Genomic DNA, 15,935 nt, shown 5'->3' with positions numbered 1-15,935 from the left:
ATGGCCGTTAATAAGAGGACGACTATTCAGTCTTACCTAAACGTAAAAATTTTACCGTTCTTGTATGATTATTGCATCAAAGAAATCTGCGTTAAGTTAAGGCCTGTCTACACGAGCGGGTCTGATCGGCGTGCTCCGGGATTGGCGGGCAAATTCTGGCGGGCTTTCCCGTGAATGTTGTCTACATGGGTGAGGCTATGGAGAGGTGGGCGTGCCTGGCGATGCCAGTAGTGTGTTCAGTGCGGTACGATAAATATGGTGCCTACCGCAAAGAAGAAGATATTGTGTGGCATAATAATTACTGTGTGTGTGATGAAAAAGAAGAGAATATGGTGCAAAGAATGGCTCGGTAAAAGAAATGTATATGATTAACGTACGTCTGCCAGGGTCGAAGCTCAAGCTATCGGGCACCACCTTGTTGATTTTGCTACAAGACCCATCGGGCAATTTGAAGGTTTGCCCGTCAAGTGCCCCCGTTAAGGTACGTCCACACAGTCGAACAATGTCCGGTGGACAACCATTGTTACCAATTAACAATTGTCTGCCGGTCTTTGCCTTGTGAGCAGAGTAAAAACAGTGGTTTACAACCTCATCTGGTACCACCGTTTGTTGCCAGATCTACGTCCATCGTTTCAACGCTTATGACGTCATCCTGCTTCGCCAATGATATGTTAACATCTTTTGTCCGTCGGACATTGTTCGACCGTGTGGACGCACCATTAGAGGGGAGGTCCGCCGATCAGGCCCAGTCGTGTGGACAGGCCTTTAGTGAAGGTTGTCGACATATTCTTTTTAGTAATATAGCTAAGAAATTAAAATATAACTAACAGTTACTAAATTAAAAGATCAGACGTGGAATAACGTGAGAACTGCTCCGAGCCGAGTCAGAGTTCAGAAGTTTCGGGAATAATTATTGCTGCTGCTTGCCAATAATAAAAAAGAAAAAACTAAGACCCTAAAAACTCCAGCGGTGTTATGACATCAACATAAATGTTATGTCGACCGCTTACTTGTCAAGTTCCTTTATCATCATCATCATAATGTCTGTCTGTCTGTCTGTCTGGTCAGATGGGCATGAAACCTGGCAGGATTATGGTGGGGTCACGGCCAAACGGCTGGTCAGATGGGCATGAAACTTGGCAGGGTTATGGTGGGGACCCCTAAGATGGTTTGTAATGGAGTTTCATCCAACCTACCCCCCTCCTTTGTAGGGGGTGGGGGTGAAAAGGGATTCCCTGAAACGGAGCCGTTTCTGGCCGTGAAGCGAGGCTGGTTATGCCCGTAGACTTAGTTACTTTACGATTTTTCATACAATTTCTGTACAACTTCCCCGGAGAAAGTCGCGAATATTTCAGCTCGGACACAATAGAAGATGAAAATCATTATCAATATCCGCAAGATTTTTTGAAGGACTTAAATCCATAGGGACTGCCAGTGCACAAAATAATGTTGAAGAAGTACTGCCCGGTAATAATATTGCTTCGGAATTTCAATCCTGCCAATGGACATAATAAAAAGGAAACTGACAAGTTCCTACTTTCTACTTTTTTTTTATTTTTTTAAATTTTTTTGAAGAGACAAGATCAGAAGTGCATTTATCAGTAGCCATAACGCACTGACATACAAGTTGCGTCTTTGCAGTAACAATGAAAAGAAAGATACTTTATTATTCGTATCACCGTGCAAAGTAATTGACAAAGAAACGAACCAATCAAGATCTCTGTTCCGTTAAATGAAAGTCACCGACGAGAGAGAGAGAGAGAGCCATTTAACGACATTAATGCACTACAATTTTATAATTTTATCTTGCTATCGAGAAATGAGAGAGAAAGAGAGGAGATTAGTGATTTGAGAGCTAAGTAATCCGATAATCCCATCACAGTCTTCGTTACTTGACTTACATTGAGAAAGAGAGAGAGAGAATATCATTAAAAGAGGGGAAACAACAATAAGAATTTCTCTGCTTACAGTGATCGTCCCTTGAATTACATTACGAGAGAGAGAGAGACTATTCGTGTAATCGCCCTTATTTTAATATTGCTGAACAAATAGTACATATAAATTTTTCATTTCTGTACCCGTATTTTATCACCCATCGTAGATCGGTAAGTTTGCTAGTAAGATGAAGGTCTTAAATCGTTCTCTTTATGACTGAAAAATCATCCAGGCGTAGATGAAAATCTTTGACAAAAAAATTTTACTTTAATTCAAAACCCTACATTTTTCATAATACAAATATTCTAATTTTCAATAATTAAGAAATTTCTAAAACATAAATGCTATTGCAAACTGATAAAATATATATTCACAACAGACATGAACTCAGGTTGACTGAAATGAGCTACATGCCATCTGTCATAATCATTGGTTCTTCGAGAAATTGGATTTCTAATAAAATTTCTATTTCCGTAATCCACGATAACAAATCTGTAACGAGATTTTCCTGAAAAGTTTGAAGACCAATTTACAGTTTTTAATTCTTTGGTCGACAAACTTTGTACGATGTGACGTCAAAAGCGGAGAAACAGCGGGAAAAGTCAAAACTTTACCGCAGTTTCTCCGCTTCTGATGTCACATCGAACAAAGTTCGTCGAGCAAAGCTCGGCCGTGTGGACGGGGCCTAAGGCCAACTGAAAGATTTTACTTCATAAACTAATAATGAACCTGACGTATATGGTTGTTAGTGCTCATAAGTTGCATTTTGCAATCTCACGTACTACAGTATCTAACCACAGGTTTGGTATATTGGCCTCCGATGGTCAAGTAGGCTTACGAAAATTAACTAGGAAATTCAGACCGTTATTTCAAGTGTTATGCCAAAAGGAAAGGTGAAGCCCTCGTTACTTTAAACTAATTATCTGGACATTGTAACCACGATTAGCAAGACTTAACAACTGACAGAGATAGTACTCGGTCTCATTATGGAAATGCATTGCCAGAGAGATTGTGAAGGGAGTGGATCAAGTCCCCAGATAATAAGATTGGGTTGCTGGATATTAAAAGGTTTCTAGAGTCTCTCGTTACCTGCCTTCAGTTTGTTTACTAGTTACTACCATTTATGGTCTGTTTCAGAATTTGAATAAATTCTTAATCCTCACAGAGATTCTCGAAGATTCTAGCAATTTGCTCAGGTAATTTACCTTAAGTCTGAAAACTTTACTACTTTACTATTTCAGGTATGAAAGTAAAACACCATAACTATTCTCTTAAATATTACCAACTAATGGACATAACATTTTACCCATTGTCCTCAAAGTTATATTAAGCCACTTTATACAGGTATTGTAAAGCACAGTGGACTATAAGACTCCATTAGGTCTAGGTCACCTGCTTAAGTTAATAAGATTTCAAAAGTCAATGCAGTTGCGGGTTTTCTATGCAGTTTTACCTCCTGAACAAGAATTTTAAGTAATATTTATTCGGACGACTGTAATTAACCCCCAGGGGCCAGTACTAAAGGACCCCCAGGGGCCAGTACTAAAGGTAATATTTCAGAAGCACTCCGCACTGGATATTAAAATAAATAATCACCTACATGGAAAGAGCATGTGAAAAACAATATAAGAAGTATAGTAATTATATGAGAGATTGAGCGGGGTGGAATTAAATGAGCTTGATAAGTTTTTATCTCGAATTTTTTCTAAGTCGGGAGATGTGTTTCCTCTACGGTAATGTTTACTTTTAATGAGCCCTCTAACTTACTTTCTTACGCAAATAAAAGCAATTCCAGTTACTCATTATTGGCTGACAGGCGTGACATAGTTATGACTTCATGGGTTTCATAACCAATACGAACGACTTTAGTCGAAAACTAAGTTTCACTAGCATTTCAGCGGAGTAATAAAGTTACCTGTCCAGTGTCCACTGGTATCCTTGTTAGACTGAATACTCGAATAATGAAGCAAAAAACGGCATTTTGTCTTCCTGTACCTATGGCGGAGACAGTGGCTGGCCCTTCCGGCATTAATTTTGACAGAGACCTTCGATTTCCTACCGATTGTTTGCAGTGCAATGTGGGTTACGGTGAATTTTATCATTATTTGTCTAATGGTGGTAAAGAAGTTGTGATTGAATATGCTCAAAGACAATTTCATTCTAAAGCAAAAAAACTTAAGAGTGTTGTGGCGCTACCATTTGTCGGATCGACTAGAACAGGAACGCCTTTAGGTCTGATCCGCCACGGTAAGTAGCCTTACTGTAACCCCTGTGGCTAGCGTGTGCAGCGTAACATTACCTCTTGCCGTACATGCCGTGCTTGCCAAGAATCTTTAAATATGCGGATAAGGCGCGAAGTGCCGTTCCGCTACGGACATACTGACAGCACACATAAATCTATCGTCGCTGATATGTAGTCGCTCCCTACTTTGTTTGTTGTTGTTTTGATATCGCCGCCATATTGGTTTTGGTGTTCTTCCGCCGATTTCGGTCTGAGGTCGAGTCGCCGTGTTTAGTACTGGCCCTTGGGAATTAATTTTACAGTCGTCCGAATAAATATTACTTTAAATTCTTGTTCAGTGGGTAAAATAACATAGGAAAACGTCAATTGCCATAGTATAGGCCAGCGCGGATTGCTTCTGTAGAAATACAAAAAAAAAAAAAAATTAAAAGTAAGCAAACCAAGGAATGGGAGGAACCAAAAATCTGTAACTGAATAACCAACCACAGAAACTATCACATCAGACGTCAAGACGTTCAGTTTCAAAGGCATATCCAACCTTCTACTACTACTACTACTACTACGACTAGTAGTATTAGCCACAGAGCAAAATGACAAAGATCTTGCTAAGTTTAAGAGCATAGCACCTTCTGATATCTGACTGTATAAAATAGTGTGTCTATTGTACTAATATAAAATGGTGTGTCTATTGTGCTAATATAAAATAGTGTGTCTATTGTACTAATATAAAATGGTGTGTCTATTGTACTAATATAAAATAGTGTGTCTATTGTACTAATATAAAATAGTGTGTCGATTGTACTAATATAAAATGGTGTGTCTATTGTACTAATATAAAATGGTGTGTCTATTGTACTAATGTAAAATGGTGTGTCTGTTGTACTAATATAAAATGGTGTGTCTATTGTACTAATATAAAATAGTGTGTCTATTGTACTAATATAAAATGGTGTGTCGATTGTACTAATATAAAATGGTGTGTCTATTGTACTAAAAATATAAAAGTAGTTGTGGTCGATTGTACTAATATAAAAGGTGTGTCGATTGTAACTAATATAAAATGGGTGTCTGTTGTACTAATATAAATGTGTGTCTGTTGTACTAATATAAAATGGTGTGTCTATTGTACTAATATAAAATGGTGTGTCTATTGTACTAATATAAAATGGTGTGTCTATTGTACTAATATAAAATGGTGTGTCTATTGTACTAATATAAAATGGTGTGTCTGTTGTACTAATATAAAATGGTGTGTCTGTTGTACTAATATAAAATGGTGTGTCTATTGTACTAATATAAAATGGTGTGTCTGTTGTACTAATATAAAATGGTGTGTCTGTTGTACTAATATAAAATGGTGTGTCTGTTGTACTAATATAAAATGGTGTGTCTATTGTACTAATATAAAATGGTGTGTCTGTTGTACTAAAGGGAAAACATTGGCCTGTTCGTTGTATGATTAGCAAGAGTTTCGGTTAAAAGAGTTAAAACTATTAACAAAAACTATTAACAGCAGTTATAACCAAAGTTAAAATTTCAAACTTATAATAATTAAAATTTTCTAAAGTAAAATTAAAATTCTAAATTATTTAAACTAAAATTTAAAAACTAGTTATGTTAGACTTTCAAAAGTAAAATTAAAATTATCTATATTTAAAGTAAAATTAAAATTATCTAAATGGAAAATAAAATTGAAATTAAATTAAAAGTTAAAAATTAGTTTTTAAAACTATGCGTTAAAAAACTTAAATTAAGAGTATAAAACTAAATTTAAACCACCTTAAAAGTACAAACGCAAAATCAAAACTAATTACCGAGCTTGGAAACTTTTTTAAAACTATGCATTACCTAAAACTTGTTTTACCTAGAACTTTTTTTTTAAAACTTATCATTTTCTTGACGAAAACCCCCAAAAGTTAGACCAAAATAAAAGTACAGATGCAAAGATTTATTATTTTAGTCCGTAACTGGTATCTTACAAGGATAAATGTTTCAACTAAAATCTAAAAAATAAGATTACGTTCTAAAGTATCGTAGTTAAACTTAATTTGCAATTAAAAGTTGAAAAGGTCTTCACTAAACTAAAATTCTAGAATAAATTCTCAAGCGAGCGATTTAAAAGTGAACTTACTTTAAATCTGAAAACTTAAAATATAAAAGGTACATTATGACTAGCAGCTAGACTGATATACTTACCACCTGAAAGTAAGAATTAATTAGTAGTTGAAACCTCCCATGCACCTGCTTTTAAGTCTTAAGGGTCCTTTACATTGACGTAAATTGTCAAGAGATCTGCCTGTATGGCGTGTCCGAACTACCAATATCCAATGCAAAGGGTGTTAACCCTTAACACTTTGATATTGGTTTTGACACTACAAATCTCTGACAAGTTAGTTAATGTAAAGGACCCTTAAAAGAATTATCGGACAGGGAATGGGAGGGCCCTCCACCCCTACAGGGGCACCGCCTCTGTAGGGGTGGAGGCTAAAAAAAAAAAATATATTAATTAGGAAACCAGCTCTACATTAACATACTTCACCTAGATTTTAAGCCAAACATTGCGAGATTTAGTCCGTTTTTGAGTGGTAGAAAACTTAATTGCTGGAGAGAAGTTTGACCTCCGCTTCTTACAAGAGTAGTTTGCTTCATGAAATTGTACTGCACGTGTCACAAATCTGGTAGTTTAAAATTAGGATTGTAACAGGATATGAATTTGTTTTAACCAAAAAGATAAGCCAACCTTACAAGATTAGTAGAAAAACAAATTATAAAAAAGGACTAAAGGCAATACAGTAGAAAAACATAAAAAAGGACTAAAGGCAATACACTATTTTAACAGGCACTATCATTTTCCAAGTACATTGCAAATTAAACTCTAAACTAATCGCGTAGTTATACCTAGCCATGAAAGCTATATTTGCACTACTTAAGTTAATTAACTACCTACAGTTGTATTGTCCAAGCGAAAAATAGAATAATCTAATGCTATATAACTAAAGCTTAAAAAACAAAGTTTCAGAGCAAATATTCCAAGTTATCGACAAACTACGGTAAATTTCTATTTTTCTGTATAACAAAATTTCAACGAAAACCACAACATGAAATACTTTCCAATATACATTTAGTGTAATCTAAAACTTAACATTAAAATATAGAAGGATTTAGTCTAATCTAAAACTTAAAATGAAAATCTAAAAAGTATTGTTCAATTAAAAACAATGAAAATTTATAAGGATTTGCTCAACAAAAACAAACTAGTAGCAACAAGCTATCAAGTCATAACCATACACATGAACCCTTGCGACAATAAGCAAAAAAACTAAACTGAAGCCACGATAATTATTATGTTAAAGTATTCTATTATCAATGAATGTAATGAACCTTACCTTCTGCGCCACAATTTAGCGTGAACAGTCTATCACGACACCAAATTCCAATAGCATGATCATCCAGTGTAGAACTGCTTCCAGCGGCTCAGATAGCGAAGGGACTACCAAATTCCGAACGAGAAAACATAATGATAATTCACTATGCCAGAGTCGAGGGCTAACCAGATGATTCGCTTGCCAAATGCTAAGAACTCGGTTACTTCGTCACTATCAAGGACCCCGAATTCACCCGTCTTGAAACTTTGTCGATTCGTGCTGGAGAGGACTAGGACGTCCTTGGTTTTGTTTAAGGGGGAAACTTTGAAAGAATTTGTTGATGCTTTCACGCTAATTGACCTATTCTCCGTTGTATGAATTCTCTCTCGGTTCGAGACGCAGATGCAGTGAGTGCCAGAATAAAATTATATAATGAGAATGGAAGTAAATTTTCCTAATGTAGTTAATCGTAGGTTTATTATTGTTCGAATGATAAGAAGAGGGCAAAGAAGTATGCGAATGATAACTGCCAAGTATCACGAAGGTTTGATATCCCAAATTTGAGCTAACAACTATTCAAGGAAATTGTGTATCATTAAGCTATGATGTTGTGAAGTACTATGTTCAGTTGCCAAAGGTAATTAGGCCTTTCAGGCCATGGCACAGATATGTATGAAGAATTTGGATTACAAAAAGAGTGAGTGTCATTCTAAAGACTTAAAACATGCGTTCTTACCACTGTTATGTAATTTACCAAGATGTCATGGGACTATAAATGGAATGAAGGCTGGATGTGTTGTTCTCTGGTCTTTTGTCTTTCGCGGTTTGTGGCTGTCAGAACCATTGGTGAAAATGAACAGTTATATAGTAAAAGAAATACTTGTTGCAAGAAAGACGTCACAATGAGAATATAAATAAAACATTAATTTCATCTGCGTTTGTCGATTTATTTCTTTGCTAGAAAGTTAATTTTTAAAAATTTCAAATACACAGTGAACAAAAGAAGTCTAAAATTAACACAATTAGTATACTGTCATACGAATAAATTAATTAATTTGTGCAGCTAATTATGAAAGTGGAGGTATCTGGCATAAGCTATATAATGTTATCTGATTTACTTATATTTGAAATTCACGAACTGTAGTCCATAGTCAGCTTTGCCTGTAGGCCGATCCACAGGTCTGCATAGTAATTCTTTCTCAAAACTACATGCGAGTAATCCACTCAGTGATTATTTCTCAAAGCTACATATAATTAGTCCGCATAGAGATGATTTTCAAAGCTACATAGTCCTTCATATTTTTGCTACCGAATCCTCGATGTGGTTCGTTGTGAACTGAAATCTTGGTAGTTTCCTTGATCACTGACCAACCGCTATTTCTGGAATCGTGGTGGTCTTCTTCTTCGATAGCTTCATCGCGACCTCCAGAATGAAGGCCAAAATGCTCAGGATTATTCCTGGAACATATAAGGATGAAGTATATATAAAACATCACCACAGGTGAGAAACTGAAAGACTGGCTGTAGCCCTGGCCAGTTTTGACTTTACTAAGGACTGATACAATACAGAAATTCTTTAGTTATATATGTAGTGCATGACTATATATAATATATATATATATATATATATATATATTAATATATATATATATATGTGTGTGTTGGTGTGTGTGTGTGTGTGTGTGTGTGTGTGTGTGAGTGTGTGTGTACGTATGTAAGTGTGTAAACATGTGTACCAGGTGCTGACGTATGGAAAACCTATTATTGGTAGTTCCTGAAAGCCCCTAAAAGGAATTATTCTCATGGTCCCAATGAGTCTCAGTCAGCCTTTGCAGTTGTTACCGTATTGTAATTACCATACATAAGATAACAAGTGTGTATTATACAGTGTGACTCACTTCAGGATCGAACCCAGGTCTTTCAGTTGAAAGATGTCTGTTCGGTCCGGATGTGCGTCAGAAATTTCACATATATGCATACCTCCGGCATAGACAGAAAAAACGCCATAGAAGCTTTGCAGATCCATCGGGCGTTGGCTGTTGTCGGCTGGTTTCCTAGGGTCGACCTTAAGGCATACCTGGGCATACCTCAAATGCTTGAGGAAGATGTGGTTCAAGATGCCGGATTCCAAGAGTGATCTGATGCTGTTATAGAAGATTAGAAGCAATATTAATATCATTTTCTGGAAAGGGTTCCTCTTAAGCCAACAACATTCAGTTCATGCATTGTTTTCTGTTTTTACGTATACTGGCCTCTTCTCAACATCAGTTAGTGGATATGACAAATGTACAAAGAGCTTGTTATTTATCAACTCCTACGTCTTGAAGTAGCTACACAGAGAGACAACAAATGAAATAGAATGATGCACAGCGAATATATAGTTGGGGATCAGGTTGAAGGTTTAGGCAAATTTTCATTGGTCAACTGTGATGCCAAATCTCTTCTTCGTCTTCTTTTTTTTCTAGTGTTCAAAATGTACAAGAAAACAGACCCTATATTCCATCAATGACAAAAACAAGTCATATGATGGTCGCATCATTCTAGCGAATGTAACTCCCCGATTGGCCACCTCATCCCAGAAGTCCCCTGATCTTTGTTCCCCCGCGTCACGAGGCATACAGAAAGAAGTTAAGAACTCCGATATTCGCGTAAGTTCTCAGATACTCACACAAAGTTCACGTCCTTCCGCAGTGGGGAGCCTTTTGGAAAGCCCATGGCGAGAGCAGTGCCTCCGAAAAACCTTTCTTCGGCTATGTAGATCGGACATGTCTTCGTCTTCGGAGGTGAATGTAAAGGAAAAAATATGTGATTGGAATATTTTCATGGCTCCAATCCATGAACAGCCACTAAGGTAACAAGAATAATAAAATAAACAGAACAACAAATATTATACCATTAAAAGCCAACATTGCTGACATATAAACAAACAAGAACCTGTATGAATGGAACACGAATACATGGATGAAGCGACTACTACTCACTGAAGAGTAGGTTGCATGCATGGCGTAGTAAATGGAGAAGGACCCGATAGGAACCGCATACGCCCCTGCATTCAAATCCCTCATGACTCGGAGGGTGTCTGTGTGAGTGATCATTCTCCTGGACATGAGGTTGAGGTTGGACCCCTCCGGAGCTTCCTACAAGAAATAACAGCGGACCCTCTAAAATTTCCGTCTATCCAACGACATTGACTTGATGAGTAAGTTAGGAACTGTGATGATGTCAACATTGTTTTCATACAGAACGCACCCTCACCTTCACCGCCTGGTGCAGCATACTTCCCTCGGTAACGAACGTATAGATGCCCGACTCGAGCAACTCGTTCAGGGTGTTGAAGGGCAGCTCTACCTTGGGTAGGATCAGCATAGCCTTCAGAGTGCCCTTGTATAGGGTTCCTATGATGAAGGCAGCCATGAGCCACAGGCTGCTAATGATTCGGACCGAGTTCTTCTCCGGCCACCATGGACAAGCTGCGTGTACAAGAGGTATATATATAGTACTATAGGTTTCGTCTCATAAAGGTCGTACTTTATTATCTTCTGTTAAATAAACATCGTCATAATCGTTACTGCCGAGAACGAGGTAAAGTTCTTTAATTTTCTCTTATGACAGAACTATTGGCACAGTATAGGTTAATTCTGTACTACATGATTATAGTTTGATGAAACATTCACTGGTGTAGACATTAGGGAAATTTGTTTTATTCAATTATCACTAAAGAATTCATTAATATTAATTTATTATTATCTGTTTATTTGAGAGATTCTCCAGGCTTCACAAACTGACCAGGATTATGTAACATCTACTTCAATCTACTTGTGGTACTAAACCAAGCATGTCCCAGAATCATCGGGATGGGAACAAGTATGTATATTGCCTAAGGAGGAGACAGAGGGAATTCTTGAAAAACCCTATCTGTCTCAAGCAGAGCCTAGTATCTCAGTTACAAAGAATTTATTTTGTTGTTGGCTGGAGGCTGTGGGAGCTGTCCTAAGGGAAGCCTCTTTGTCAACTAGTGCCAAGACATGTGTGATTTACAATCTTATATCTCATTAAATGTTTTAATCACACCATTAAAACGCCACAGGCCACTATCACCACAATTAATCTTCACAGACTGTGTAATGGTATAAGACGTCAGTGATTACATTCATAACACAAATTATATAGCACTCAACAGTATAAAGGAAGTGATTCATTTCCTGGTCAAGAACCTCACATATATAGCATTTATCAGTACATTAGTGGATTTATAAAAGAAAAGACAGGGTTCCTAAACTATAGTTTTTGAACTCCTTATGAAGTGCTATACTACATTCCAGTCTAAACAACATAAGAACAGCAGTTCCTCACACTGGGAGAGAAAGGCCCCTAGGGACCAGCTGACCGAATTCCAAACTAGTTTGTCCTCCACAAAAGGCTGCTCCTCCTCAGTGTTCCTCTCGCTTTTGCTGTTAGAAGGAGTTCATACGATAATGCTCTTAATTTTGTATATAGGTCTTGCATGAGGGCAGATGATATGAGAGAACAGAGATGAGAATGCTGAGGTGGATAATCGGAATATCGCTGCTTGAGAGACTGGAAAATGATGAAATAAGAAGGCCGGGCTTAGTAAAGATTACAGGGTGATAAGAGAGTCACGATTGAGATGGTATGAGCATGTGTTGAGGATGGATGACGAGGAGGGAGTGAAGAGGGCTTGGGAGGAACCTGTCAGAGGAAGAAGATCGAGAGGGAGACAGAGAATCAGATGGCGAGATAAAGTGAAGGAAGATATGGAGAGAAGAGGTTTGGTGGAGGAGGATGATGCCTTTGATAGAAGGCAGTGGAGGAGGAGAAGGCGCATAAGGCAACCGACCCCTTAATGTAGGGATAACGGTGGGGAAGAAGATAAGATGATGAATGGGGACTATAAACAGTGGTTATCATAAGCAATATTATCAAATAACATTATATACATATATAAACGACACGCATAAGTATCCATGTATGGTGTCCTACATTTGAGCATCTCCCTCAAAACTACACGGTTGACAATCAAGAGGCTTTCTTGCCAGAGCAAGAAAGGACGAAAGATCAAGAGAATTATACCTGGGTCGTCCATGGAGTCTAAGATGCCCCATCTGGATGAGAAGAAGAGCCGCTGTAACCAGACACATAGATCCCAAAAATAATCCCCACAGCTGTAGAAGAGTGATAGAAATGATATACTACTAATACGACTTCTACTACAACTATTATTAAAACTAATAACAATAAGAATGATAATTAAAATCAGCTAAAACTATAAAACTATTAATATGATACTGACTGCTTGATTATCTTATTAAATGCAAGTTTAGTTTCAAACATGCAAGATACCGCAACTCGAAGGCCTTGCTAATCATGGCCAGTAGATCTGAACAAAAGCAGAAGGGATAAATGAGGCTTAACCACGAGAACACTGTAGGCGCAGCGATCGAGTTCCAGATCTGGAGATCTGAGGAAGTCTACTTACTCAAAGTTTTAACTTTAAGCTAATGCTGATGCTGTAATGATAAAATTGCCAAAAAATTTATGTACACACACATTTTATACATATATTACTATGTATGTGTGCACATTCGCAGGTGGAGGCTCACCAGGGAGGAGAAAGGTTTCACAAACCCAGCGAGGTCTGATTCCATGATGGGCCGTCGGTAGGCGATGATGAATTCGTCCGAATAGAGAGGAATGCTGAAGTCTATGTCCGAGTTCCTCGCATAATCCATCGAGAGCAGCACCCCAGACAGATCGACATCCTGCGCAATACATGAACCATAAATGAATAAGTCTTCCTGAGAAGTTTTAATTAAAATTATATATATGTATATATACTATATGTACTATGTATTAAATAAATATAAGTGTATGTTAAGTATATCTTAGTTTTGCCAGACTACTGAGCCGATTAACAGCTCTCCTAAGGATTAGATATTTTTACGTGGCTAGGAACCAATTGGTCACCTAGCAACGGGACCTACAGCTTATTGTGGGATCCGAACCACATTATATCGAGAAATGAATTTCTATCGCCAGAAATAAGTTCCTCTGATTCCACGTTGGCCGCGCCGAGATATAAATGTATGAAAGCACACACATATATACAGAAACTTTTTCCACAGAAAACTCCTCTTGGCCTACACCATAACAAATGCAGCTTTGTTTTTTACTCAGTATATATAGAGACTAAGCAATTTTACCCTTTTACGTTTAAAGGCACCTTGGTGTTTGTCCATCTACCAATGTATTGAAAGGCAATTCAATAGTGTCTACTTACACCTCTAGCTAGCAGTCCCATCGCCCCCGTCCATGAGCCATTTTTCATTCTGTTGCCGAAGGTTGAGTCCTCGGGAATGATGTACTCGATGCTGAGAGAGGTCAGGGAGGTGTTGAAAAGCAAATTAGTATCATTATCTAAGCGAAGTATTACTATTATTGTTATTATTAGCATTATCAACACCGAACTGCCTCAATCGTATACCAGGTTCCAAGTTTCTGCATGATGATGTCATTCACAGCGAGCTGTGATCCCGACAAAATTAGTCCGGACCTGTTGTTGCCTGCCATGATGATATGAGGCCGCCACTGAAAATGAACACAAGAAGAATTATCATGAGATGTTAATTGTGAGCTTTGATGTCTTAATTAATGTTTTTTCCACCAGTAAACTCAATGAACTAAACGCTTAGTACATATGAACCGTTTCTTAGAACTTGCCAGTAGCGGAAGCTGAGTCTATCCTAACCAGCGGTCAGCGGAAACTGGACCTAAGGTTGTTGCACCACTGTGATGTCATCCAACAGGTTTATTAGTATATTTTCAAAAGCAGCCAGCAATTAGAGACAGTGGGAATGTTTAGTACTCTTGCCAACAGCTAGCAATGGCCAACAAGCCTACAACTGGCAGATTCGGTGCATTTTTTCACCGACAACGAGCGTGTGACCAGGCATTAGCCACAACTGCCTCTTTTTGAGAATTCCAGTCAAAGCAAACTGTTCAGATAATCTGCATTGCATTGGAACAGAACCATAGAAACTTGAACATTGTCCTTAAGTCATCCTACTAAAAATAGAAAAAAGCCCTTAGTGTTTTGTTTTACAGACTTTATAAATCAAAACCAGCCTGACCTTAGAGGAAAATACAGCGATGAATCATTCAATTTGTTGAGAGCAGAAAAAAATTTACAAAATGAAAACTCAGTTGGAGCCTCCGATACATCGAGTCGATTTCTAAAATAATTGCTCCCAGCGCTCGCATTTGATTTACTACCTATCATATTAAACATCTTAATAGTTACAAACTTTGTTCCTGAGAGCTAGCAAACCTCCTTTTCCCGCTACCTTATCAATGCGCACCTCCGAATCTCTTAACGCTGATCGCAGGGCTTCGATAGTTATGCAGTCAGTCAGAGTTTCGGAAGAGAAAGTCAATAAAGTGGCGTTGTAGTTTGTTAACTGAATAAACACGAGAGCACCTATTTAAAATTTCGTCCTCTGGATGTGATATGGTCTTTGCTGAATACCACCCCTACATTTTGGCGGTGCAGGATCTGTGTTGTTAACTGCTTCGACATTTTCATCCTGAGACTTGTAGACAGTTGGTCTGTTCTGCTTTGCGTGAAGAAATCTGCCACATCAGGTTGGAGCATTTTCTGTAGTAAGCCAGCCAAACATATCCATTAATTTTGGGATGAAGTTATACTCCTCATCCAGACATTACGCACATCAATTGTATTCATTTTGTTTTCAGAAAGGTGAATGAAAGGTTGATTTGCAGCAGTAATATCAGAGAAAGCGACGTTGCGCTTCAATCTCCTTATGATCAGATATTATGTACTTTTGATATTAGTGTGTGTGTGTGTGTGTGTGTGCGCGCGCGTCCATTTCCAACTCATTTAATCAACTTTCATATCCTGATTTTAAATTATGACAATCTTAAATATCAACTGAAATGTCAGTGAAAGGATACAAATATGACCTTCTGTGTTGATTAAAGCGTGAAATTCAATCATATAAATGAAAAAAAAAATTATTAAACCTTTCTGGCTTGATCCCTAGATGTCAGCTGTTTTCTTTCATCTGTGGTGATTAACAACAGCGATCATTATTAGTCATCCTATGCCACTTCTACCTTCCTGCAAAGTCCTGTCTGTCTCAGATTCAAGTGATTTCTGGCTGGCAGCCTTTCCTCGCAAGTTGCAACGGAAATATTGTTTAATCTGTCAGTGCAAAGTTTTGGTGCAATTTTAAAACTGAGTATTTGCAGTTGACAGCAGTGCATGAGCAATTAGATAAAAAAGTAATTAGATTTTGAATTTAACTGAAAACAAATTTTTACTTTGCCGTGAGTAATATTAACAAAAGTTGAATATA

The sequence above is a fragment of the Macrobrachium nipponense genome, chromosome 33 (assembly GCF_015104395.2).
Source record: "Macrobrachium nipponense isolate FS-2020 chromosome 33, ASM1510439v2, whole genome shotgun sequence".
Classification (NCBI taxonomy): domain Eukaryota; kingdom Metazoa; phylum Arthropoda; class Malacostraca; order Decapoda; family Palaemonidae; genus Macrobrachium; species Macrobrachium nipponense.
The sequence above is the reverse complement of the archived record's forward strand: the minus strand, read 5'-3'. Positions refer to the sequence as shown.